Source organism: Marmota marmota, unplaced genomic scaffold (assembly GCF_001458135.2).
Source record: "Marmota marmota marmota unplaced genomic scaffold, marMar, whole genome shotgun sequence".
NCBI lineage: Eukaryota > Metazoa > Chordata > Mammalia > Rodentia > Sciuridae > Marmota > Marmota marmota.
This window is the reverse complement of record NW_025999961.1, coordinates 6,790,355-6,816,582: the sequence shown is the minus strand read 5'-3', so window position 1 is coordinate 6,816,582 and position 26,228 is coordinate 6,790,355. Positions and strand designations below refer to the sequence as shown.

At 45.3% G+C, this 26,228-nt stretch overlaps 1 protein-coding gene across 8 annotated transcripts in view; it reads left to right on the top strand.

The window, feature by feature from the left end:
• Positions 1–26,228, top strand: part of Pdzd2 (PDZ domain containing 2) — a 365,551-nt gene that overhangs the window by 78,551 nt on the left and 260,772 nt on the right. For 4 of the 8 annotated variants that reach the window (XM_048802942.1, XM_048802941.1, XM_048802940.1 and 1 more), the window contains exon 2: positions 1,827–2,219. The exons of 2 other annotated variants lie outside the window; for them this stretch is intronic. The gene's annotated coding sequence lies outside the window, so the exon portion shown is untranslated. Of the gene's footprint in view, positions 1–1,826; positions 2,220–24,364; positions 24,416–26,228 lie in introns of all 8 variants that reach the window. 2 more of the 8 variants (XM_048802939.1, XM_048802937.1) reach the window with 2 other exon arrangements.

Sequence of the window (26,228 nt, the reverse complement as noted above, 5' to 3'; positions counted from 1 at the left end):
AATTTCTATAAATACATGTTTAAGAACCAATCCGAGGGCTGGGGATATAGCTCAGTTGGTAGAGTGCTTGCCTTGCATGCACAAGGCCCTGGGTTCAATACCCAGCACCAAAAAAACAAAAAACTCAATCCAAAATAAAGACAGTTTTATATTCATTGAGTTATCATTTATGATTATAAAAAATGAATCATAACCTAAATTCCCAGCAACAGACAATTAATAAATACGGTGGTCTGTTTGTCATAGCATTATAAAGTTATTAAGATGTTAGACTTTGAAGAATTATAATGATGTAATAAAATGCTTAAGATAAAAGAAGTGAAAATACAAGCTTAAATATTGCATACATAAAATGATCTTAATTGAGCATAAAATACTACACACATACTCATACACACTTCAGAAAAAGATTAAAGAAATCTAAAATTATGGTCATCTCTGGTTGGTGAGATTATGGGCAACTTTATTTTTCTTATGTATTTCTCTATTTTGCACAGTTTTTTTTTTCCTTTTGGAAATGGAAATTGATTTATTTAGTTAGGAGGATTCCCTCCTCCTCTTCTCCTTCCCCCTATCTACCCCGGCCACCCTGTGTTTGTGTGTGTGTGGGTATGAGAGAGAGAGAGAGAGAGAGAGAGAGAGAGAGAGAGACTGAGAACTGAACCCAGAGGCCCTCTACCACGAAGCTCCATCCACAGCCCTTATTATTTTATTTTGAGATAGTGTCTCTTTAAATTGCCCCGGCTGACCTTGAACTTGTGATCTTCCTGCCTCAGCCTCCTGAGTCACTGGGATTACAGGTCTGTGCCACTACACCAGCTCTCCACCCCCACCCCCTTCCAGAAAAAAAGCTCCTCTCAGAATTTTCATAAGGGTCTTGTACATGGGCACCAATAGCTCCATAGTGAATTTGAATCCAGAGCCGGAAAGGTCTAACTGAACAGTTGTGAGCTTTGGTTTGTCGTGGTAAACAAGGGCTTGGCCCACAATAAAAAAGACATGGAGTCAGAGAATCCAGCATCCACCCAACCTTCCCTCTCTTACTGCCTGGGAGCTTTGGGGAAACCATTGGGCAGTCCAAGTCCCACTCATTGCTGAGTCTCTCAGGAAAAGAACAGACCCACCAGGGCCAGTTCTTGGCAAACTCTTGACACACAGTGCATTGCCTTTGCTTCCTTTAGGTGCTTGCTCTCCCCTTGGAGTGCTGCCCACCTCGGTGCCATTCTTGTGCTATCTGCAACACTCTCTTGGGGAAGGTTGCTCTCGGAAGGATCTGGTTCATTCTTTCAGACACACATTCATTAAATATGAGGTGCATCAATCAGTGAATGCTGAACCCATGACCCTGCCTAGGGAGGGCTACTTTCTTCAGGAAAAAGAAGCATCCTATAGGTTAAAGGACAGCTTTCTCCAGCAAACTGCAAGGGGCAGGGCTCTGTCCAATGTCTGGTGGGGCTCAGGTAGCCCAGCTTTGCTCCCAAGGGCTTGGAATCGACTTTTTTTTTTTCCTTGTAAGTAAGTGCATTTGCGGAAAGTCATTTATTCTGAAATCATAGGTTCTGCATCCATACACCAGACCTCCTGAAGCTTCTTTCACGGGGGTGTTGTGAAATGTGAAGTAACGCGAATGAAATGATCCTTGGTGAAGCATAAGGCAGAGGTTGCCCTTGGGAAGCACATGGGCTAAGCTTGTGGCAGATGGTTCTGTTGGGTTTGAAGTGTGGTTCCTTTTTATATTTTGACTGAATTTATTGTCAATATTTGAAAATCAAGGAATTTCACAGTTAAAAGTTGTTTTTTTGTTGTTTTTTTTTTTTTTTTTTTAGGGATTTTTTAAAAATGTGCCTGCCTTCTTGTGTTACGACCTGGCACTGGTTTGCTGGAGCCCAGTAATTGCTGTTTACTATCAAGGGAGTTGGGCCTCTCACTGCTGTGCCCCCTGCACTCAGGTCTGTCCCAGGAGGAAATGGTAAAGGGCTGGGGCTGAGGAGTCCCTGCTGTACCACTTCCTGGTTATGTGACTTTTGCCAACACACTGAACTTTAAAGCCTTAACTTGCTGGGGACTCTCTTTCTTCACCTGTCCAATGGGATAATATTGTCTCTCCTTAGAGGATTGTGGCAAGGACTAAGTAAAGCATATATGTGATATGAGTAGGGCCTGCCACAGAGGCTGTTGATCAGAGTTACCCACTTGGTCTCTGAAGGCGTCTGCAAGAGGTGAGTCAAAAGACAGCCATTGTTTCTATTATCTCTCTATCCATCCATCTAGTAATTTCTCTGCCATGTTATTTGGTAGTTCTGGATGAAAAAGTAGGCTTCTAAGTAAATTCAGGAACTCTTTCAAATATTCTTTTAGATTAACCAGTCCATCCTTTCCTTGGGAGAATGTTATATGAATAGTATTAGTACTCTTTTCCCCTGGGTAAGTTTTATATTTATTGATCTAGACCTCTTCTGAATCCCTTTAGCTTCAATCTATCTATTTTTTTCTGTGTGTATGTTTGGCAGTACAGGGGGCTCCAACCAGGGCCTCATGCATGCTAGGCAGGCACTTGATCACTGAGCTATATCCTCAGTCCTTTGATATACTTTCATATTTGATTCTATCCTGCTGCTATTGCCACCTACCTTTTCTTTTCAACTTGTGTGAACTCTGTCTTCGTTTTCTGTTATGTATCCTACATGATGCCTAGCCTATTGAAAATAATCAAAATATTTCTCATGGAAATAGCAAAAGTTATTGCTTTAAAAACCAGTGAAAGGCTCATTTGGAAACAGGCATGGCGGCCTCCAGGTTTTTTAGGACATCTAGTTCATTCGCCTGTCCCTTCAGCCATCCGTCACCGCATTTTGAAAGGCTGTAGGCAAGAAAATGATATAAATATTTCTAGACTCAGTTAATTGGCTCTAGCTATATGAACTGTGGAGCTTTCTGTCCTGGTTATCTCATTTTTTTCCCCTTTAATTGTGGCTGTTTTATGACCCTTAGCACAGACAACAAGGCACTAATGTGGCCTCAAGCAATAAGAAGGGCTGATCTCCAGAGCCCATGGAACTGGATTTGCCTGGAACTTTTTGAGGCAGTTCCTTTTTAAAGAGCTTATTTTTTCTTTGCCATAGTTAAACCGTGAAGAATGGTCCTTTTAAGGGCTATGGTTTTGTTGTCCACTTGACCCTGTTCTGATCTTGTTTCCACTTTAAGGTCTCCATTTCTAAGTCTTGCATATGTACTGGAACTTTATCAGTTCCTTGAGATTCAGGTGAAGTTGTAAGCTGGGCTTCTTTCAAACCTAGGGTAGTACTTGTCAGAGGAAGGTCAGAAGTAAGTCTGTCACATCCTCACTAGGTTAAAAAAAAAATATATCTTTCTATCATAGCTGGTGTCCAAGAGAGGATCTCAATTCATTTCCAGAGCGGGCAGAGGAGGAAAGGAAAGAATGCCTTTGATATTGATATCATTGAAATGAGTCATGCAAGTCTTTTTACTTTTGACATTTATTCTCTCTTTCAATATTATCTTGATGCTAATTCTGAAAAAAAAAAAGTTTTTCTCCTTTGTAATTTGAACAGGAAAAGATCCTATTGTAAAAACACTGTATTCTCTTTCTCCTTTTTTGTATGTATAATTATTAAGGCTAAGGATAGATTAAAATTATTCCAGAGGGTTTTAACGAACTTACTAAAAAAGCTTAATAGTGGTTAAATTCTCCTTCAGGTAGAAGCTCCATGTTACAGGAAGCAGCAGATCGTGAGCCATTTCTGTTTCTAGCTCCCTTTTACCTGGGATACTTTCAGGTCCATGGTCACTGGGGGAGGAGAGCATACCAGGTAACTTATCCCCGAGTTCACTGGAGTATGAACCTAGGAGCACTCTACCACTCACATCCCCATCCCTTTTTTATTTTTCACATTGAGAAGGGTCTTGTTCAGTTGTTTAGGGCCTCACTAAGTTGCTGAGGCTAGCCTTGAACTTGTGATCCTCCTGCCTCAGCCTCCTGAGTCACTGGGATTATAGGCATGAGCCACCATGCCTGGCTCCACCTTCATAATTTGACTGATTAGATACTGAAAGTCCTAGAGATGTTCATTGTTTCACATATTTCAGTGCCTTCTTTTAAAAGTATTTATTAATACTTAAATAGTTAAATATTGAATCATTTTAATAATATTCATATTAATAAATTTTATTGTATAAAAATTAGAAAATATAGATGGATCCAAAGGGGGTAAAGACCAATAATAATTCTGCCACCCAAATAAAAACACTATTAACGCCTCTGTGTGGATACATGTGTGTCTGTTTCATTTCTGTCTATTCTGTTAGTTGTTTCATCCCAGCTTCTAGATTAATACCTCAAACACAGTAAGTACTCAAAGTTTGTTGAAAAAGCTGGATGGATTCAAGCAGAGGTTGTAAGTCTCCTGCTCCAGGAAGTGCTCTCTCACCACTGGGGGACCTCCTTTTCCAGCTGTCAGTAACTGTGCAGTCCAAACCACACTCACTTATGACAGAAGGTCGTCATGTTCCCCGCCTCCCAGCCTTCCACACTCACACCCATCTTAGTGTCTTGTGCACTTATGGAAAAGCGTGCTATGTTAGTCAACTTTTCATTGCTGTGACGAAAATACCCAACGAGAACAATTTGGAGGAGGCAAGGTTTATGGTGACTCACAGTTTCTGAGGGTTCAGTCTGTGATCAGCTGGCTCCCTTTTTCTGGGCTTGAGTTGAGGTGAAACATCATGGTGGCAGGTCATGGTGGAGGAGCTCCCCAGTTTCTGGCAGCCAGGAAGCAGAGAGAGGAAGGGGCCAGGGAGAAGATAAATTCTTCCAGGGCAGACCCCCAGTGTCCCACCTCTTCCAACTAGACCTCACCTCCCAGTAGTCCATTCAGCTATTAATGGATAAATCCATCAACAAGGTTAATCCCTCTTGATCCAACCTTTGCCTAAAAGTTCCCTCTAAACCTTGCTGCATTGGGAATCATGCATTCAACACATGAGCTTTTGGGGGACATTCCAGATCCAACCATAAATCATGCTACTAGCCTTTTAGCTTTCATGTTTGAGCACCTCTCCCCTCACCTCCTTGAAGGTGAGGAGTTTTTTGTAAGGTCAAATGTCTTCTGTTGCAAGTTAGAGCCTCTATCGCTATATCCTATCTGGGCAAAAATATTCAGTGTTTGTTGTATACTTTTGTAATAATATGTTTTCTAACCTATGTAAATGAACTTTCCCCTCTAATATCTAATACAATAAAGTTCTAGGAAGTAGCATGTGAAATTTAAGCAGAATGTGTCTCAATTGTGCCTTCTTCCATTGCTAGAATCTGAGGGAGGGGGAAGCTAGTGAAATGTGATCCATAAAGCCAAGTGAAGGGAACTAGAATTACAGCAAGCCACTGCATAGATTGTTCCTTAGAGCAATATAAACAACCAAATATAGGCCTCTAAATAGAACTGTGGTGCTCTGGCTGGTTTGGTCTGATTGGAAGTCAGGGACTTACTGGTTAGATTCTGGTCATCCTGGGTGGGAGCCACTGCCAATCCCCAAAGGAATGAGAGAATAGTCTTAGCTTTGGCCAACACAAATGCCTTGGTGCAACCAGCATAGGGTTTTTATGGCTTGTCCACATGTCCTCAGACAGTTGAAGGCTTCTTGAGTAGCTTCCTGAACAGATGAAGTGTGGATCAAAGAGGGCAAAGCAGTGTCAACTCATGAGTCAACTTATTTTCTTAACTAACTGGAGAAGAGTCGTGAGAAGATTCTATGGCTTCATCTAGCATCAGGGGAAAGGGAGCCATGATCCATCGGTAGCATCTGTTGTGGGTACAGAAGTGGGAATTAGACTCGTGTGCAAGGTGTGTATCATTGTTGCTGCACACCAGACAATATGCTCAAAAAATAGTATTTTAAATCATCACCCCTAGAATAAAATACATTTCAAAAGGCCCTATGACTAGGGTGGCCATATGATTTTTCATCAAATTAGTATATTTTTGACAGTGAAAGGGGGAGCTATTGTCTGAGAACAACAGGATAAATTAAGTACCTGGAATACTTTGTTCATTGCAGAAAACCCTCAACCTTGCAGTGTTATCCTCACCCCAAATTTCAGGGTCTACTTGGTCAAGATCTCTTCTACAATGCTCTGTACTCTTCCCAGGGGCCCTTTGATTTGAGTGAGTTTGTCTCACAGAGGAAGAAAGGGTCCTTTCTTATCCATCTTAGGTCCATGGATGAGGCCCCTACAGCAAAAGACAGATGAGTAAGAGACTAGTCTACAAATTTATTTAATAAAAGTTTTATGTGTTTCCCAATACAGATAAACTTGTGCATCTTGATGAAGAGCCATAGTCAGAAAAACAGAATTGGACCAAGGGGCCACAATGTAATGATATAAATGGGGTAGAGAAGGCTAGCAAGGCCTGTTTGTTCAGATTCTTCTCTGTGTCTGTGTCAAAGGTAAAGATGTCCTTTGCCCTGGGAGTGGGAAGGCACCACGTGAATGAGGGAGGGCCTTGGGCCTTGCTTCCAGGGAGAAAAGCAAGGGGAGGGTGAGCGTGGCCTACCTGTTTTCTCAGATGCCAAGGTGCCTCACCTTGGGGTAGCGTGTCCTCGATCTCATCGCTATTCACCCCCCAACTTGACCCAAGTGTCCACCTTTTGTCCTCAACATGCTATATTAAGGGGTTCACATTGAGAGCTCCCTGGCTTGGTGACTTTTCTGCCAATGCTGGCAGGCTTCCTGGGCAAATTCAGCATTGACTTCAGCTCCCCCTGGTGGCAGAACCATCAACTACTGCACTCGTTCTGTGTTTTCCAACTACCTGTTGGAAGGAAGAGAGACGGTTAACTAGAGCAAGTGGCTGCACAGTCCCACCTCAGAGAGCTATATTCCCAAAATTCCAGGCCCATTATCCAGCCCTGAGACCGGCTGGTATCATTTTCTACCAGGGCAGAGCACTCCTGCCTGGCCCACAGCCATGAACGAATGATTGCAGAAGCCGGTTAGCCGACTGTGAGCAGGTGGGGAATTCCCTGGGTATTTATTTATTCTTCTTTGTTACAACATTGAGGAGATACACACACACACACACACACACACACACACATATATATACACACATATATATTTATATGTGTATATATATGTGTGTGTGTGTGTGTGTGTGTGTGTATATATATATATTCATATCTCCAAGAAGTGCCCATTTCTTATTCTTAGATTACCACAAATAAGCACAAGCTGTATGGGACTGAAGTCACCAACTAAAAATGCTGCAATGGGTAGCCAACCCTTAATGGCAGAGATTCCTTCTGAAACTGCCTAGTTGGTGGTATTCCTAATAAGTGTTTTGGCCCTGCTCAGATAAACCACCTGCGGTCATTCCCAGACTGGACAGCAAAATATTTGATCAGGCAATAACGTCTTTGACCTGCCATAATGCCCATTTCTTTTTGTGGTTGTTATTTGGTTTAGTTTTCATATTGACATGAGCATGTGGGAGTCTGGAGATGCTGGAACTGGCTCTCTCACACAATCTGACTCCCGGCTTGTCACTACCCCTACTCACAACTCATCCTGCATCTGGAAAGCAGCTGTGTGGGCCAGAACAGTGGTCATCGAGCTGTTTCAGAAATGGTAGTCCTTTTCAAAATACTGCACATAATCACAACATCAAAACCAAAGCTACCCTGATTAAACCCAAGGTTTCTCTTCAGAGGAAGCAGGAGGGGTCTTTCAGACTCCCCCAGCACTGGACTCTGTGATGTCCCTTTCCCGCTGCCTGCCTTCTGGCCATCTTTCTGGGAAGGATGTTCCCTGATGTAGGCACTCCTGGCAGTGGGGGGGGGGATTAGAAGGAGAAAAAATTTAAATCTCTCCAGTTTGCTGCTTGTGCTTGGTTGGGGCAGAGGTTGAAACTAAAGACTCAGAAAAGGTTTTAGGTTATCTATCTATGCATTGAAATTCCAGGTATGAGGTTATCTATGCATTGCAATTCCAGGTGTGAGGTTATTTGTGCATTGCAGTGACAGATTTTCTGTTATCTATGCATTACAATTCTGGTGGGGCTGAGATTGCTGTTGCCAGGAGTGGGTAGTATGTGTGGATGTCCTGTTCTGTATCTCACCTTAACACTGTCCTCTAGGAAGTGGCTACCAGGTCTGGAATGACACTTGGAATAAACCTGATCCTGGGATACACTAGACCCTTGTCAGCTTTTATTAAAATTAGAAGCAGCCCTAAGCAAGCAAGTGAGACAGAAGTGACTTCATCGACTCACTATTTTATGTGGGTCCCTTGGTTTAAATCCACTTCTTAAATCCCTAAAACACTCTGTGAGATAGAGGTAGGGTTTCTTATTTTTTGGTTTTTGTTTGTTTGTTTTTTAGTCGTAGATGAACACAGTAACTGTATTTCATTTATTTGTTTTTATGGGGTGCTGAGGGTCAAACCCAGTGCCTCACGTGTGCTAGGCAAGTGCTCTACCACTGAGCCGCAACCCCAGTCCCGGTGTTTCTTATTTTGAAGTCGTTTCCTTATCTGTCTCCTGGTGGAACCTAACATGGCTTAGGTGGCAGGATGATGTACTATTCGGGCATCTTGGGGCCTGGATCAGTGGCACATAGGAGGCTCACAGATCTTTGTTTTCCATGAGTTGCCCATGTGAGTGAGAAAGGAGACGGAGCTGAGAAGGTCAGGTAATCAGCTTGGCTATAAGTATGGGATGGACATCTGTCTCCATTATTCCCTCATCCCCAGTTGATCCCAGAGTGATGAGGGTGACGGTATGATCCTAGTTCTTCCTCTTGCTGGTGCTTCCCTGCATTGCTGGGTGCCCTCCCCCAGGAGCCCCTGGGTTGTCCTGCAAGCTTTTTCCACCCCCCTCCCACTCCCCCCGTCCCCAGGACTACTCCTCCCCACAACTGAGTTGTCCCGGTCTCCCCCTTCTCAGTGAGGCTCTCAGCAAGAATTACAGTGTTTCTTAGAAAAGTGGCATCCTGCTGTGACATCATCTGTCTCTGGGCTTGCACACCCCCTATACAGTGGCTCACAACCCTGTTAGAGCTACAGATTCCCTGGCCATCCAGGCTGCTGACTCAGGGTTTCTGGAGATGGCAGGTGACGTTTAAAGCAACCAGCTCTTGGAAATCATGACAGCTGATCCTGCCCTGACTATCCAATGTCATCGTCTGCTAAGAGTCCCCAGAAAATGACCTTTGGGTCACATGGGCCAATTTACCCCTACCACGCTAAATCCCACTTCTATTCTTCCAGTCATGGCTTTTCTCACATGTAAAGATACTTGCTCTCATCCTCTTTGGTAACCTTAAGTGGCCTTGGAAACCCAGCTCATGCCTTCCGACTCCGCCTGACCACCTTCAGCTCACCCATCCATCCCCTTCTCTGAATTCTGCTATTTCCTTCAGGCAGGGCCCTGCAGATTAGTCCATATATCAGTCCTTCAGTAAATGGTGAGCAGCAGTGGTATGTCAAGCACTCATAAGACGCAGAGACACTGCAGTAAGTGAAATAGATGAAAGCCCTGTCCCCGTGAGGTTTGTGTTCTAATGGAGGAGACAGACAATAAACATAATGCATAATTTCTGCTAAGGCTAGAGCTAGGAGGCAACCAAAGGGGGATGAAGAGCTGTGTAATGAGGGGTGCAATTCTAGGTAGGGGATTTGGGAAGGCCTGAACAGCGTGAGGGGAAGATCCGTGGTTTCAGGTACAGGCAACACCCAGTACAAAGGGCCTGAGGCCGGAGCATCTTCATTGCACTTGATCAAGAACAAGGGTCCATTGATTCTACTGTTTTCCTAGCAGCAGGAGGGACTGCTGGGCTCTTGGTAGACACCAGGGAAGTACCTGAATGCTGTGGCTAGAATGAAGCAACTGGGATGGGGTGGGAGAAAGGGAGTCAGGGGCAAGCTGTTCAGCACTTTGAAAGTCACTATGAAGACAACCTCAGATTTTATGCTAAGTTAGACGTGATGCCATCTGGTGGCCTTGAGTAGGAGGGTAAGGTGATGAAATTGGCCTTTTCTCCATTGTGAGGAACAGACCATGGGCACTAGGGCAGCTGGGGGTTAGGGCAGAGGTCCCAGTGGGAGATGATGGGGCCTTGGGCTAAGCTGACAGCAATGAAGATACTGAGCAGATTGGCTCAGGATGCATTCTGAAGGCAGAGGAGAGGGTTTTTGAGGATGGGCTAAATGGGGAGCCACAGCTGGACAGGGCTTTTCGCATCAGCACCTGTATGCAAAGATGATGCTAAAACCATGCGCTAGCTCTTTTCCTGCTTGTGAGTTTCCTTTATGAGGACAAGGACCATGTCTCATACTGAGGCATACCCCAAGAAACTGGTCCTAGTCATTGCTGCCTTAAACACCAGGATCCGTGAGCAGCCAGCACTATGGAGTGGTAGCATTGAGTTTCACCACTCCATGGCATCAGCATACCAGGAAGGGGTTTGGGTGCTCTTGTGTTTGAGATCTTTGTGAGGGTGGCTGTGTGAGACACACAGCAGTCACCAGGTAGTTAAGATGCCGCCTCTGCCTATCTGAAGCTGGGCTGGGGGAGGAGGTGGGAACAGAACCCAACGTTCCACTACCTAGCCTCTCCCTTCCCAAGTCTATCAGTCTTTAGGGCAGGGTTACTCACTGTTCCCTGCACACCCCAGTGCTTTTCTGCCTCTGCACATGTTCCCCCCACTCTCTGTCTCTCTCCAGCAGATTTCTCTTGCTTTCCTCCTCTACTTGTCAAAATACCACCCGTTCTTCGAAGCGAGTTCCAAATACTATTTCTTCCATGTAGCTATTCCTGATGTCCCAGCCAGATGTGGTTTCTGCCTCCTCTGCATCTCATGGTGGTTTGTGCCTTTCTTATGACATCATCTTCTCCAGTGTCGTACCCAATCTTCTGAGCTGAAATGCCCACAGTGAAAGCAACGGTCCTCCATTATCCTTGAGCCCCTCCCCAGTGCCAGCCTAGCCTCTTAACCCCAGTAGGCACTTGATGATGGTTATTTGGATTGAAATGGACTTTCTTTATGACTGATATTTGTTAACAGCTACAGGAAATTTGTCTCCTAAAGGAGATTTGGATCAGAAATCAAATAGACAAATGTCCAAGATGTATTTGGTGGAATAACATAAATAAATGCAAGCCGGATAAATATAAGAAAAGCAGAGTTACCATTATAAGAAAAATCTCACTTTCTTCATAAGGTTCAATAAGCATGAGGATAAAGGGCATAGATGTAGGTTCTCTGTGTCAAGAGACAGTAGGGAGTGGTGGAGACTGGGTGAACAGAGACTGCATGCCCATCCATTTGTCTCAAGTTGACATCCAAGTCTTGGCTCCAGCCACTGCCACCATGTTGCTGGGTAACTGCTTTGTCAAGAGCAGCTTCAAATTCAGACTTTTTGCATGGAAAATCCTGATTTCAAGATGCTAGCAAGTGATTCCATTCTTTTAATTTTGTCTGCTTGTTTGTTTTATTTCTCCAGACAGCACCATAGGGAGGGCCTGGCTACCAGTGTGAGACTTGATTTACATGGAGGTATTAGGCTTTCTCCCCTTTGAGAAAAATCAGTAAATTAATTTTGAAATCCCTCTAGATGGTTTTTGGTAAAAGGAGATGTTTGCATCTTGTTTTATGCTCTAGCATTTGTGCCTCATTGTCCTGCTTCCGTCTGAGTGGGAACCCCAGGGTTACTATTATCAATGTGTGCCCAAATCTCAGCTTCATGTGGCACAGTGCTTCTGTCGCTTGCCTTGAACTCTGCATCACAGGCTTTTTATTTTCCTCCAGGAGTGGTTTAAATGCGGGCTGCAGTCTTCTGCAAAGTATAATTGGTTTTAAATTGTAGGTTTAATAATAATGATGCTGGGCTTAATGCAGTGCCTTTCAGCCTCAGCTTGCTGGCAACCAGGAACTCACTGATCCTCACACTCTCCTCAGGAGGGGACAGCTGTTAGGGACCTCAATCCCCAACCCCATCCGGATAATAGTGATGGTAATGGGGATGGGTGGTGAGGGATGGAATGCTCCTCTGTAGCCAAGAACCATTGGATGAGGAGGCTGATGGGAACCCCTTGGTGCCCCTAAGGGTGGGGGTCCAAGGCTAGATTTTCAAGGTTCTTGGTTGCCTCTTTCCTTTCTTTCTTCACTCTGGTCTCTGCACAGCTCATTAGGAATTCTACTAGAAGATAAACAGAGAGACTCCAATTCCATGATTCTGTTAATTGGAAGAGCACATTAACCTAATTGGCTATCATCAGCCTCCTGGCTTTCTGTATTTTAAGGAAGTTTTTCTCATTTTCTTTTACCACAGCCAGTAAAGCATGCCTTTAAAAGATTAGATCTTGTTCTTTGGTCTCTCCATGAAAAGAGCTCCAGTTCTGAAGTCAGAGAACCTGGATTCTGATTATGAATCTTTCTGGAATGATCTGTACATACTTTAGTAGGGTACTCACTCACCTTTCCTGACCTCATTTCCTCACTGGATAGATGAGTAGGTTACATTACACGACCACAAAAGTCCTTTCCTGGGCTCGCAATGGATGACTTAAGTGTTTCTGCAAAAGGACACCAAACTCCTCCTTGAACAACAGTTGGTGTGTTTCAAAAGTCAATCAAAATGCCAGTCTACATATGTTATACACAGACTAACCAATGCTTGGACAAGTGAGGGCTTGTTCAGCAAAATCTCAGCATTTATGTTATAAAAAGCACAGAGAAGGATGTGGATGTTGTGTGATGTGGGGCGTCCTGCTTGAAAATTACAGGCAGCAGAGTCAATGACAGGGTAGCAGCGGTCCACAGCCGACTGGGGGCCGCCTTCTGTAGGTTTCCCAGGGTACACCCTCAGAACAAACCACAGATGTTCAGAAATTGCGGTCTGGTTCACCATCAATAACAAGCAGCTCCTCATTTGTGTTGGTTTCTGAGCTGCCTTTACTGCCACCACTGTTTCTGGATGGTTTTTGGTTTTTGCTGTAGATAGGAGCAAATTATAATGCAAGAAGAATGGGTGGGGGGTCAATACAGAAACACTGAGCTTGAAGAAGTTTCTGTGGCCTTGGAAGTCTGCAGTGGCTGCTGTCATCAGCATCTGGGGGGATGTGGATCTTGCAGAGTTGAAGTTAACATTCATAGGATATCCTGTTTTGTACGAGCATTGACTAGATAAAGCTCATCAGGTGCTGAGTTCTCTTCTGCTTTTGACTCTCCTTCTAAAAGCACACTTTGTTCCTGAAGGCTCCCAGTCTGTGCATCGGTACATCTTAGCTATCGACATCACTTTTACTTCATAAAATCATTAGGCGGTGCCTTGCATTTTTTTTCAGAGGAACATGAACAACAGAATTTAATAGATCTTACCCTTTCAAAGTAAATATTCTTAAAAAGGACTGAGCTTAACATAAGGGATTCGGACACTGGGAAGGGAAAGCATGACCTTTTTCCAGAAACAATTTGCCCATCTCTCTGTGAAATGGATTCACAGCTTCTAAAAGGCAGACATCAGCAGCTGATGAGATGGCCTTGCCCAGCTGTGCCATGCAAGAGGAGAGAGGAGCGTAGGCTGAGCAGCCTGGAGTAGTGGCTGTGCAGTTATGGCTCTCGGGAGTTAGAATTGGCCATATACAGCAGCTCACGGTGACTCCAAAGCTGAGAAGTTAGGTCAACATTTTTGGGTCTAGATCTTAGCTACAGAAGCCTATTGTCTTCATATTTCTTAAGGCAGCTTTAAAAGCTGATGGCTGCTAATGTGTGAGAGTTGTTGCATTTTAGACCTTCAGAAATGCCCCCAGCTGCAGAGGAATGTGACACACAAGGGGACAGGCAGAGGATGGATCCAGGCAAAGTCTGCAGGCCCAGGCTGATATCTGCTGCACCATGTGTGGCTTGAGGCCATGCATTCACCTCTGACATCACAGACCCTGGAGAATAAGGCCTGGAGTGAAGATGAGGTGGAGAGAACTTAGGATTTTTCTACAGGCCAATTGTACTCTCTGAGAAGAGCCAGAGGAAATCTCCTTTTTCAAGATAAGCACCATTGCTAGACTGTTCATTACCACATCCCCAAGACCTACCAACAAATATTATTAGTTGTTAATATTTGGTAAATTATTAAAGAAAGGGCGGGAACCGGAGAAGACCTTGCACCGGTGCTGACCAGCCATTCTCTCGAGCACATGTGGAGTCCTGTAGCCAATGGGGGGTCTGTGGCAGGATCAGATCAGGGGACTCGCTGGTACCCAGTGGAGTAACAGGCCTCCTCTGGATACTTAATGCAGAAAAAGAATGTAGTAGAAGGATACTGGGCAGCCCTTGAGGCCAAGAGGGAGACTGCATATATAAGAAGGTACGTACCAAGCAGAGGTAGGTGGCTGCAGGATGACAGCCAGGGTCACTTGCAGAGATGGTCTTGGGGACACCACTGACCTGATACCCATGCACTGCCAGGACTGCCGGTTGCCATCACTACTTCTCACATGGGGAGCTTTCTTCCATGTTGGCAGGGAACAGTGACCAAGCAAGGACCCATGTACCCTGGGGACAGGACTTGGAAGGGTCCTCAGTGCCATGAGAAATCCAATTAATGAAGCAAATACAGAGAAAGGAAATTGAAATACCACTGCATACATATTAGAACTTTATTTTGTGTCAAATCAGACTGGACCAGGCCAGTAGGTTATACGATATAAAAAAGAATGTGAATGGAGGTGCCCAGGGCTTCCAGCTTAGTGCCCAGGGCTTCCAGCTTAGTGCCCGAGGTGACATTCCTCAGTTGCTCAGCACATTCTTTAGGAAGAATCTCCCCACAAAACAGAATGGTCAAGGTGGTTTTGCTATCAGCTCAAGTCAAGGCAGATCCCTGGAGTCAGTCTCCCTGTCCAGGCTGTGATTTGCCACTTAGGGGATCAGTGCCCACTCTGTCCCCTTTCTATCCCCAAAGCCACCAGCTGTGCCTGGCTGTTGCCTTTCTGTGGGCCCTAGGTCAGGAGGAGGAGTCAGCCAGGCTTGTCAACCTCGCCTTGTGCCCAGCAAAGTGCTCTGGCTTCTGAGGGTGAGTTAGCTCTGTTTTTATTGTACTGTTAATTCCAGCTCCTGTCTGTCTCCCTAATTCATTCCACATGTCTGGTCCCTTCTGCCCATAGTAGGCCAGGGCCTGTCCATTTTGTCCTTCTTGTCCGGCAGGCTCTGGGGGCTCCATATGGGAGCTCTCGAGCTTCTCAGGCACCTCCGTCAGGTGCTGTCTCCTCTTGCTCTCGACCTCACCAGTCTAACCCTCTCCAGAGCTCGGACCTTAACTTTGTATTTTATACTTCTCTGAATCTGACACTCAGGTTTGAATGATTCAAAGCGCCTTGGAAGACCTTCACCTTAAGACGTGCCAGCCACCCTCACAAAGAGCATGCTTGACTGAAGTCATCCTGGCTCGGCGAGGAGCAGTTAGGTCATATAACCTCCATGAAGGAACACCCCACAGCATAGCAGATGCACATAGATCCAGAAATAGACTGTGGAGGAGCAGGCCCATACTCCACCTTGCAGTGGGCAGCACACTTGGGGTGATGCAGGCTCCTGGGCTGGGAGGACATCACCCACCTTTAGCGGGTGGTGATAGGCTCTGAGAGGCTTTCCCTCTAACACTCAGGCCCTGGACAGGCTCCCCTGATATAATCCCATAATCATGTGCTTTCTTCAAGTAGGAAAGGACCTTAGAAATCCTCTAATTGAAAGTTTTCCAAAATGCAACCACTGGAGAGACATCCTTTCTCCCATATTCTCTCTCCTTCTCTTCTTCCCTCCCTCCCTCTCTCCCTTTATCATCTTAATCTACTTTTTCCATCTTCCCTTCCCAAAGGTGAAAGGATAAAGAAACATCCCAAGGTTAAATGTGTCTGTTTTAGAATCTAGCCATTCCCTCCCAAAATATAGAAAGTATATAGCCTCTGTCTTAAAAGCGAAATGGTAGCCTAAGAAAGTGTCAGAGATCAAGAGTGCTGCTGCCCCTCACCTGCCTCCCCAAGTCCTCTGGTGACAGTATGTTCCTGTCCCACTTGACTGATTCCCACTCCTTCCTCCTCCTCCTCCACCTCAGTCTTCAACAGGTGCTTACCCCCGTGTGCCATTAACTTTGCCCCAATTTTAACCCCATTAGCAAGACTCTCAGAACCCATCAGCAGTGAACACCCCCTACGCCAGCACTTCTCACCAGCAGCCCCCACTTCCCTGGCTGCACCCACCCGCCCCCCCACCTTCATGCTCTATCATTTCCATTGTTGTTATTTCTGGGTGCCTGGGAGGGAACAGCGTGTATGAGCTGCTGCAGAATCACAGTGTATTGTGACCACCCTACTCATAACCACCGTGTGCTTTGAAAAGGATGCATTCCAGCAGCTCTTGGTGCACACACACCAGACTCTTTCAGGAGACTCGGGGGGGGGATCAAAGCTTCCTGGTGAGAAATGAAAAGATCAATTCTTTATTCCTTCATCCAAAACTTTGCTTTAGCCTGATTTGCTGGCTCTCTCATTGGAGTCTATAGTCTGATCTGTGGCCTGGAGCGTTGTTAGGTGATTCTCAGAAACGGAGGTGGGTGGGTGGGTGGGCATAATCTGGGAAATCTCAGTTCAACAAACAATCCTAAAATCCCTTTACTAAGGGACTTCTCAGAATTTTAAGAGACTCAGTTTGTGGAGGGCAGGAACTGGGTCTCTATTGTTCATCCCAATGCCTGAAAGTAAAAGATGATTTTTTAAAATGAGTAAATGCCTTATGAATTCCTAAAAGAGTGTGGCTCACAGCACTTTCCAAATGCAGGACTCTGCAGCTGAAAAACATCTCAGAGGTGAGGCTTGAGGATGTAGAAGGATAGGAACAGTGTTTGTTGTCACCTCTTTAAAGAAGTCAACAAAGAGGAAGAGGAGGAGGAAGGTTATCCTTTTAGTGGATCAAGTGGCCCTTGGGTTGGTGGTTGTGATGGTGAACAGAGACACAATTGCTCTACAACCTGTTTTTGCTGAGCTTGTGCAGGCTACGTGCTAGGTGCCTGAACAACAGAACCAAACACAGCTCCTGATGTGAAATAACTTCAGGAGTTTCATGAAACAAGCCTAGAGGAATAATCAGAGAACAAGTCAAGTCAATACGATGCCAACAGTAAGTGCTATGAACAGCAAAAATAAGGGAGAAATTGGCATGCCTGACATTGCCATGCAGATATTTGGAGGAAGGTAGATCTAGAGGTGGATGTGGAAGAACAACATGGACACGGATCATACAGCAATCAAAGGCAAGCATCCCAAGGGAAAGGCTTTGTGCACTCCTGTATTCTAAGCAGTCACCCCTCAGCACAGAGTAGCTACCATGTGCACTGGTTGATAGAGGGAGAAAGAATATTCCAGAAGTCAGCAGTTGAAAAGAAGCTCTGGGGTAGGAATGTACTTACTGCATGTGAGTAGGGTGAGCAGTAGTGGGGTGAGATTGCGGGATGGGGTGGTGGTGTTCAGACACCTTAGGGCGGAAAAGTAAGGTCCAATTACAAAGAAGTCAGAATACCAGGATGGAAAATTCAAATACGGTGCTGTAGGCTCTGGATTTAGGAGATAACATGGGAAAGCAACGACAATAAAAAGCCAACAACACAGAAAAATAGAAACAGCAGCAGTGTTTTAGTCTGGACTGTTAGTCCGGAGACTGCAGGATGACAGAAGAGCTAGACTTTTCCATATGGGGTATCCACAGTGGGAAGAGAAAGGATAAAAGGATCTGAGAGGCATTTCTTTTGTATCTGGCTTCTTTGACTTGGTTCATAATGCTTTCAGGGTTCGTCTGTGTTATAGCATGTATCAGGATAATATTTCTATGGTTGAATTAGCCTACTACATGGATATTTCATGTTTTGCTTATCCATGTATCATTTGATGGGCGTTTGGGTTGTTTCCACCTTTTGGCTACTGTGAACCGTGCTGCTATGAACTTTCATGGACAAGTATTTGTTGACACCCTTGTTTTCAATGCTTTGGGGTATGAACCTGAGAGTAGAGTTGCTGCGTCATGTGATAATTCTATTCTAACTTCTGGGGTCTCGCAGCCCTGGGCCTGTTTGAGGGGCAGGGGCTAACCCCAATGGCCATCAATGGAGAGAGCAATTTTCCTCCCGATGCTTCATGTCGTTCACCTTCATCACTACCCAGCAGTTACCTTCCTGTTCAGTCACTCCTTATGCCTGCCTTGCCTTCCAAAGCTCCAGAAACCACAAATGAGAAAGTATTACAGGGACTTCTCATGCCAGAATGGGCCTTGCCTTTTCTTTGCTGTGACGGGTCAACACTGAAACCAGTTCATAGTTGCACATGGACTTTGATGGGAGCCATGTGTCATAGTGGCTGTGGAGTGAAGTTGGCTGAGTGCAGCAACAGGCCACAGATCTGAAGTCTTCGTGGGGAACATTAAATAATATCAGGGTTGGGGAGGGAGGAGATCTTCAATGGAGTGTTCAATCCCAGATCTAATCTGGTCGGCCTTCCTTAGTCCCTTCCCCAGCTGGAGGGCTCCCTTCAGCTGTTTAAAGTCAGCCTGACATTTATAAGCATATTTTAGCCACAATCCTGTCCCCGCCTCCCCCCACCAGCCCTCTACCACACACTTCCCCCTCAGCAATGAGCACTCTGGGAATAATTTGAGTTGAAGTCAAGGTGGAGTTCAGTAGAGCGAGTAATTAAGAATGCGATTTTTAAAAAGTGCTTAGAGGGTTATTTGAAATCGGAAATGTCTTTTTTTGTTTGAATAAGAGTTCATGGTATATGAGGGCAGTGACTGAGACATCATTGTCCTTGTTCTCAGAAGCTGAGGGACTCTGACCAGCCCTCAGTAGCTCTTAGCATCAGGGTGAAGCTTGTCAGAGTCAGCATGCCCCCCCGGTTTCTGCCCAGAGAGAACCTCCATGCCAGGGCCTGCAGCCCCAACTGGTTCCCAGGGACCAGCCTGTCAGGCTGACGCGCTTCCTAAGGGAAACTTTCCCCCTCTGCATACTGCACACTGTCTCCTTCAGCCATGGAGTTGTGCCCTAAATGGCTGTGCGGTTTCTTGATTAGACCAGAGCAAAAAGAAAGACAGAAACTCATGAACCCCAACCAAACAACAACCGACCACAAAGAGCAAATGATGTTTACGAGCTGCACGGAAGGGAAAGAACTCAGAAGGAAAGAACCACTTTGGCAAATTCTTCATATAAATTTTAATGACATGTGTGTGTTCTTAAATATAACTTGAAAATCAGGAGCATGGAAACTTTGACAAGTGGAGACTGAGTGGGAGTGACGTCAGCAAGACGGGAGACTAGGTAGCCCCACATCCTCCTTCCCTCAGTGGAGACTTCCAGTCAACAACAATACACAGACCAAGGCCCTTGGAAGAGACGCAGAAACCAGTGAGGAGGCCCCTGGGCCTCGGGCGGGCTCCTCACCAGCCACATCCAAGCCAGTCATCTGACTACAAGTTGCAAACGGCAGTTGTCAAGGAATTTGAAAATAAAGGACAGGAGGCAGCCCGCTGACAGTAAAAGACAAGCTCAACCCATGAAAGGTTGCAGTGGAGAACTCGAACCTCTGAGGGGGTGACTCAGGCGCCGGCTTGACCAAATGCATCAAAGTCAGGTGGAGGGTCTGGTGTTGGAACCCCAAGGAGAGCACCACCTGCTGCCCACCTGAATGCCAATCGCCCCCGCTGGGAGGAGCACGTGGGCTCCCGGGACCCAGTGCCTTTCCACATGCTTCTATCCGTCTCTCACCTTTCACTTCTCTGGTCCACCTGAGGGCCACATTACTTATGATAAAGTAAGCATGATTCTGATCTCTCAAAACGTCATCATGGGAAGGAGATTCTTTACTTTTTCCTCCCTGAAGACTTGAAAATAATTCGGGGACTCCAGCTGATTATTTTTCCATGCCAATTTCTAGTTTTCCTCCCTCGTTTATTTTTTCCTGCCAGACCTTTAGGATGATCTCCTAGATCCCCTAGGAAACTCACCTCCCAGGGCGAGGGCCCCTCCTATACATGTTAAAGATGAACAGACCAAACCTTCTTCATCTTCTTTAGGAGTTTTCTGGGAATCTGAAGGCAGAGGGGACTCTAGTTTCCTCTGTGAGAAAATTTACCTTCCTGGGAAGAAGCATCCCCTCATGCCAAAATGCCCTCCTCAGACTCATGTTCTGGATTTTTTTTGCCCTCACCATTTTTCATTGCATGTTCCTTCAGCAAACACCAATTCCAGAAGCACCATGGTAAGATTGTCACCACTGCTTCAGGACTGCCTGAGGACAGAGTGCAGAGACTAGTGCCCTGGCCTGAGCTGAGGGCTCCTCTCCTCCCTGCCTTCTCTAGGCTCAGCCATCACCCTGTCCACACAGCCACATCTGAGGACCGCTGGCCTTCCCACCACACTGCTGCTAATGGTGCCCGGATTATCAGAGCCCCCAAGGGGACACTGTACCTGCTTGTCCATGGACAATGCTTCCCCTCTCTCCCAAGTTCCTCTGATTCCAGCCTCAGCCTTCAACCTTCAGCCCAAAAGTTACCATTGGGAAAGGATTTATTGTGTTAGGTGAAGGGTTTTAAAGATGATAATCAAGTTTATAATGAAGATTTAAAAAAAAAAATTCCTGCGCATGTGCGCTCTCTCTCTAACTCTCTCGCTCTCTCGCTCTCTCTCTCCCCTTCTTCTTCCTGCTCTATTCCCTGAAAAAAAAAATGTGGTTTGAGAAAATATGACCCTGGGGAATAATGGATGTGAGAAAGCTGTGTAGCTTGAGCCACAAAGCAATTAGTTGTCCCCGTGCAGGCAGAGGCCATCCCTGCGCTAGGGAGATGTCACCATGATTTAGTTCTGTGTTGGCTGGTTTGCTGACAGCATGCTGTGTGTTCTGGGGCCCCAGGAGAAGTAGCTGGCAAAGACTGAGGTCCCGCTTGCGTTTTAGACACCCAAGAGTCAGTGGGTAAGAAAAAGAAGACCAAGGTGGATCTAGACGTGAGCTGTTGCTCAGGTTTAAAAATGGTACATTAAGAGCTTTCCACAAATTAGAACTAATTAATTAATTATTTTTAAAAAGAGTCTTTCTGCTTTTTGATTTTTGCTGATCCCTTCTTTGTGTTTAAAAAAACAAAACAAAAACTCGCCTTAGTAGTATTTCCCACAATGTGAAACCCAGATGTGCACATCTGAGAAATGTAAAAATGAGATAAATATAAAAACAATTTCATAGCCAAATAAGTATCAGAAGCTCTGGTTTAAACCTTGAAGGAGCTTTCTACTGTATGGGACTTCCCAGACACTTCCATAGGAAGGGGGGGGACTCAAGAAGACTATGCAGTAGAGAGCTGTTCTCACAGGTGGCTGATGACAGGAACCCTCCTTCAATACAGTAGCTCTTGGAACTTATTCTGTAGAAAATGTTTTGCTGCTGTCCACCAGTTGCTCTATCCCAAGACCTGCATTTTCCTGCTGATGGTTCAAGCTAGCTGACTCAATGCCTTGTATTCACTTCTATTACAAAGTGAATATTTTGAACAAACCTGCCCATTTCAACCATGTCTTAGAAAAGATCAGTGCATCAACTCAAAGTAAGAAGAGGATTATTTCAAGTTTCAGACAGCCTTATCATCTGCCACATGAGGAAACCGAGGCCCAGTGAGATGAAGCACTTGCCTGTGGTCATGCTACTGGCCAGGAAGTGCAGGGCTGAGTTAAGCAGCCAGGTTACCTGACCGCTAGCTCAGTGTCCTTCCTATGGCCTCACTTTTTCCATGTAGAATTTCCTTTGAACCTGAGGACGTGTCCCCCGGGCTGTTCTTTATTTTATTTTGTTTATTTATTTACAGTTGTCGATGGGCCTTCATTTTATTAATTTATATGCAGTGCTGAGAATCAAACCCAGTGCCTCACACATGCTAAGCAAGTGCTCTACCACTGAGCCACAACCCCAGCCCCACTCCATGTTGTTCTTGATCCCTACTCCTTGAAAGGATTTATACTGGTCTCTTATGCCAGCTGTAGTTTAGACATTTTTACTTTGCCCCATTTTGAGTAGGGAGATTCCTCAACAAATATTTTTTGGAAACTTTTTGAGGGCAAAGTAATATATTAGGAACAACGGGGCTCTGCAACGGCCTCCTCCTTGCAAGCCTTCCCTTTCACCTGCGGGGTCAGCTCTTCCTTCCAGGGCTGTCACCACATCTTGGCGAGACAATGGTGTGTGTAGGGAATGACATGGTGTGGACTGCAGTAAGGTCTCTCTGCAATGTGGGGTGGGCAACATTGCATCTCAAAGGGTCCAGCAACGGTACTGGTCCATCAGTCTCCAAAGGCTGATGGAACTCAGTGAAGGGAAGGCCAGGCAGCTTGTGACATGCTCCAGCCATCAGTTCAAGGGACAGGGTGATGTTCCAGATTCTCTTATGGGAACCAAGATGAGAAAGAGGAGACTTCAGTGGTTAGAACTAGGACCGGGATGAGGACTTCAGCATTGATGAGGCTAAATTGATGCAGAGTCCAAGGGCATGACTGAGCAACTCTTCAGTCTTCTCTGCCTAAGGTCACAACTGCACCAAAGATGACCACAGTGCGGAGCAGAGACGAGGCTAAGGTGGCTGAGGAGATGACACGTAGGGAGAGGGGAAGGCAGAGGCTGGGAACCAAGAGCACCCTCTATTTTCCCTATTGCAACAACCTCAGTTCCCCATCTTCACTCACAATTTCTCTAGAGGTCGGGATGCTGTTGTGCTCATTTTTGCATTGCCTGTGCTGAGCACAGTGCTGTCCCCCAGTCACCAGCAAACAGTTTGGAACGAATGAGTGAATGATGTGAGCTATTTAACTGCAGTGGGGATGGAATGAAGTTTGCAAGGGAGGCAATGCTCGGGAAGTTGGAGGCCCACATCTTCATGTTGCTGAGGGCAGAGTCATCTGGTGAGCCCCACTCCGACACAGTGGCTTTCTGGGTCCCCGGGGCCTACTGTTTCAGTCAGTGCTGACCAGACAGGCTGGCAGGAAGCTCAACTAACCTAGATAGAGGCAAATATAGCTGGATCCCAAAGCTTCAAGTCTGTTTCTTTTGAATAATTTGTCTGGTAAACATTTAGCAGACTCTGTTTCACCTCACTAAGGATAAGAGAAGCTTTGGATCAGAATCCTAGTGCCAGAGTTTCTGGCTAGCAATGACATTTCTAAAGTCACCAAGCACATGTTTCCCAATTACCACTTGTAATTGGGAGCTTCAGTGTCAGAAAAGGACAGCGGAACAACATTAAAAATGCACAGCCTCCAAGGTAAAAATAGGAGGAAATGTCAATAACTTAATTTTGACTAATAGAGCCGGGTTTCCACCCAAACTGGGTGCTTGGCTTTTATTTGTAAATTGTTCCTCCTGATCCTTTAAAACCGTGATGTGCTCTGAGTCATTGAAAAGTTGGGAGAAGTCAATCTTTAATGCAAAATGCAGAGTTTGGAAGTTCCTGAGTGGGTTTGGGAGTGTGGCAGAATTCCAGGCCTAGGCCACAGAGTCTCTCCTTACAGGTCTTGGGCTGATTTGAGGAACTGTAGCATCACTTGGCTAATCCATAATGTTTCGAGCCAGGCATGGTAGCACACGCCTATAATCCCAGTGGCCAGGGAGACTGAGGCAGGAGAATGGCAAGTTCAAAGCCAGCCTCAGCAACAACTAAGGTGCTAAGCGACTCATTGAGACTCTGTCTCTAAATAAAATACAAAATAGGGCTGGGGATGTAGTTCAGTGGCCGAGTGTTCCTGAGTTCAAAAAGACAATAACAACAAAAAATGGTACTCCCTCCAAAATAATAATAATAATAATAATAATAATAATAATGTCTTGATTCTTGTTGATGAAAACTTTCAGATTAAATGCAGTTTGCCTCCAAGGGGCCAGATCTGGATTTTGTTTTTGTTTTGTTTTGTTTTCTCATGCTAGGCCAAAGTCCCTTATGGGTCCCCGAGTGAAGTCTTGGTAACTCCTCCACCCTCCTGGTCATCACCAAGACTTACACGCTCAGGCAAGAGGATGTGAACTCTTCTTTTCCAAAAGCTGAAAAGCTTGTCACTGAAAATATTAGTCAGGCTGAAGACAAAGCTTTGCGAGTTCTGCATAATCAGAGAGCAAGGGAAAGTAGGTCACATTCGGAGCTTGTTCTGTTTAGGGAAGAAAAGAAAAGGGGATGAAGAAGGAAATGTCAGATAATCCAGCTTTATCACAGCTTTTTTATGCCAAACTGGTGGTGGTAGAGACCTGAGATCTGACACCATCACTCTCTCTTGCGTCTCCCACAGGTTTAAATAAAACCTTCCTGAGCTCAGAGATACCCGATATTGGAAGCCAAGGTAACCATTGAACAGGATCCCCCAACCGCCACCCCAGCTCTGGACTTCGAGGAAAATTTCCATTGCTGCTGAATTGGGAGACAGTATCTGGGGGCTTCTCTGGGGTAGGATAACTCATCCTGAGTTGTGTCATCCTAATCCCAGGTCATCCCCAGCTCCTAGTTCCCAGTTCAATGGCTGCTATGTTACTGGGGGTCAGGGATTGTAAACAGAACCGGAATTCTCATCAGGTTCAGAATCTAACTCCTCTAGTCTTTAGGGTTGTGGGATCTCTTGGACCAGGCCACATTCCTTGAGGAGGATGTTAATAGCATGCGATGACCACCTCAGAATAGCCTGATCTTAACGGAACCCAGCATTGGTCCCCACACTCAGGGGTTTGGAAGGATGCTTGATTTTTCATAGCACCAAACCAGGGCAGTTTCTGTGCTGTAGCTATAGCTCACTTAGAGCCATAACTTGACAAAAATCATCAAGATGCCATGAATGTCCTTAGCTCTAGGTTTTGCCTTCTTTTTCATTTCTTTCTCTTATTTTTTTTTTCATTTTTAAGTGCACATCATTTTTTTTTGTTTTGTTTTCTTTTTTGTTTTTGCAGGAACTATGATGTGGCAAATTTGCATGCTTTTTTTTCTTTCTTTTTTCTTTTTGTAAAGAAGCATGTATGATTGAATCCTTAGGGAGGATTGCTATTTATGGAAACACTGCAGTGATACAATTTGTAAAGGAACAAATCCTTTGGTTGTGCAAATGAGAACGATTTAAGACACTGCTTGGGGATAAGTCTAATGTATTTGCTGTTCATAAACTGGGAACCTCTGTGACAACACATATAGTTCTGCTACTCTGTATTTGGCAAAAGAGGAAATAGAAAATGATATAGGGACCATCAATGGCTATTTTAAAATCCACTTTAACTACTGAGAACTCTCTGGGGATCTCAGTCTGTGCATGGCTATTGCAATCTGTCTTGGTGTTTATCTCATGCACAGCCCTCCAGTCATCCTTGAACTTATCTCAGCATCACCAGTAATGTGGAGTCCGTGTACATCAGACCCCGGGCACTGAGTCGAATGTAGTCTACCACATCCTGAGCTGATGGGGGTATTTTGGCAGGACCAGGGCCACCAAAGTTGATTGTCGATTTGCATGGTGTAGAGTGAAGAGGGCCTGGCAAGTCTGCTGTTGGACTGGCCAGGGTCCATGAACAGGACCTCTAAGCCAGCAAGTGGGCGAGCACAGGTAGTGGAGCCAGGTCCAGAGCTGGAAACTATGAGATCATTTCCTCACCGGCAAGAACAAGAGCAGCAGCTCACGAGGCTGAGGCCAAGTGCCTGCCAAGTTAAAGCACAGTGAGGGCAAGAGTGACCATGGCCTTCGTAGGAAGACCTGGTTCCTTCACTCACTGCGTGAACTTCACCTCCCTGAGCCTCCCGTTCTTCAATCTTTTAAATAAGATGCTTAGATTAGAGGAATGTTTTTCAAACTTACTGTTTGTTAGGTACTGGAATCCTGTCTTAAACCAAAGTTTTTTTAAGGAAGTCCAGTGTATAAATCAACAAAGGTGAGTGGGCCCCCATTCGGTTGGCACTACAGGGAGGATCAGGATTAGGCACCTGAGCCCCAACTATGTTGGTCTCTCTCTTACACATCAAGGTGGTCCCCTAATCTTGACGGAGCAACATTAGAAGATAGTAGATTGGATAAAATTTTAAAACCCCTCCTATTCTAGAAGGTTGGTCAATAAGTCTTTGGGATTAGTGTTGCCTTTTTTCATGGTTTCCTAGACACTTCAACCTGGAGGACCTTCTCT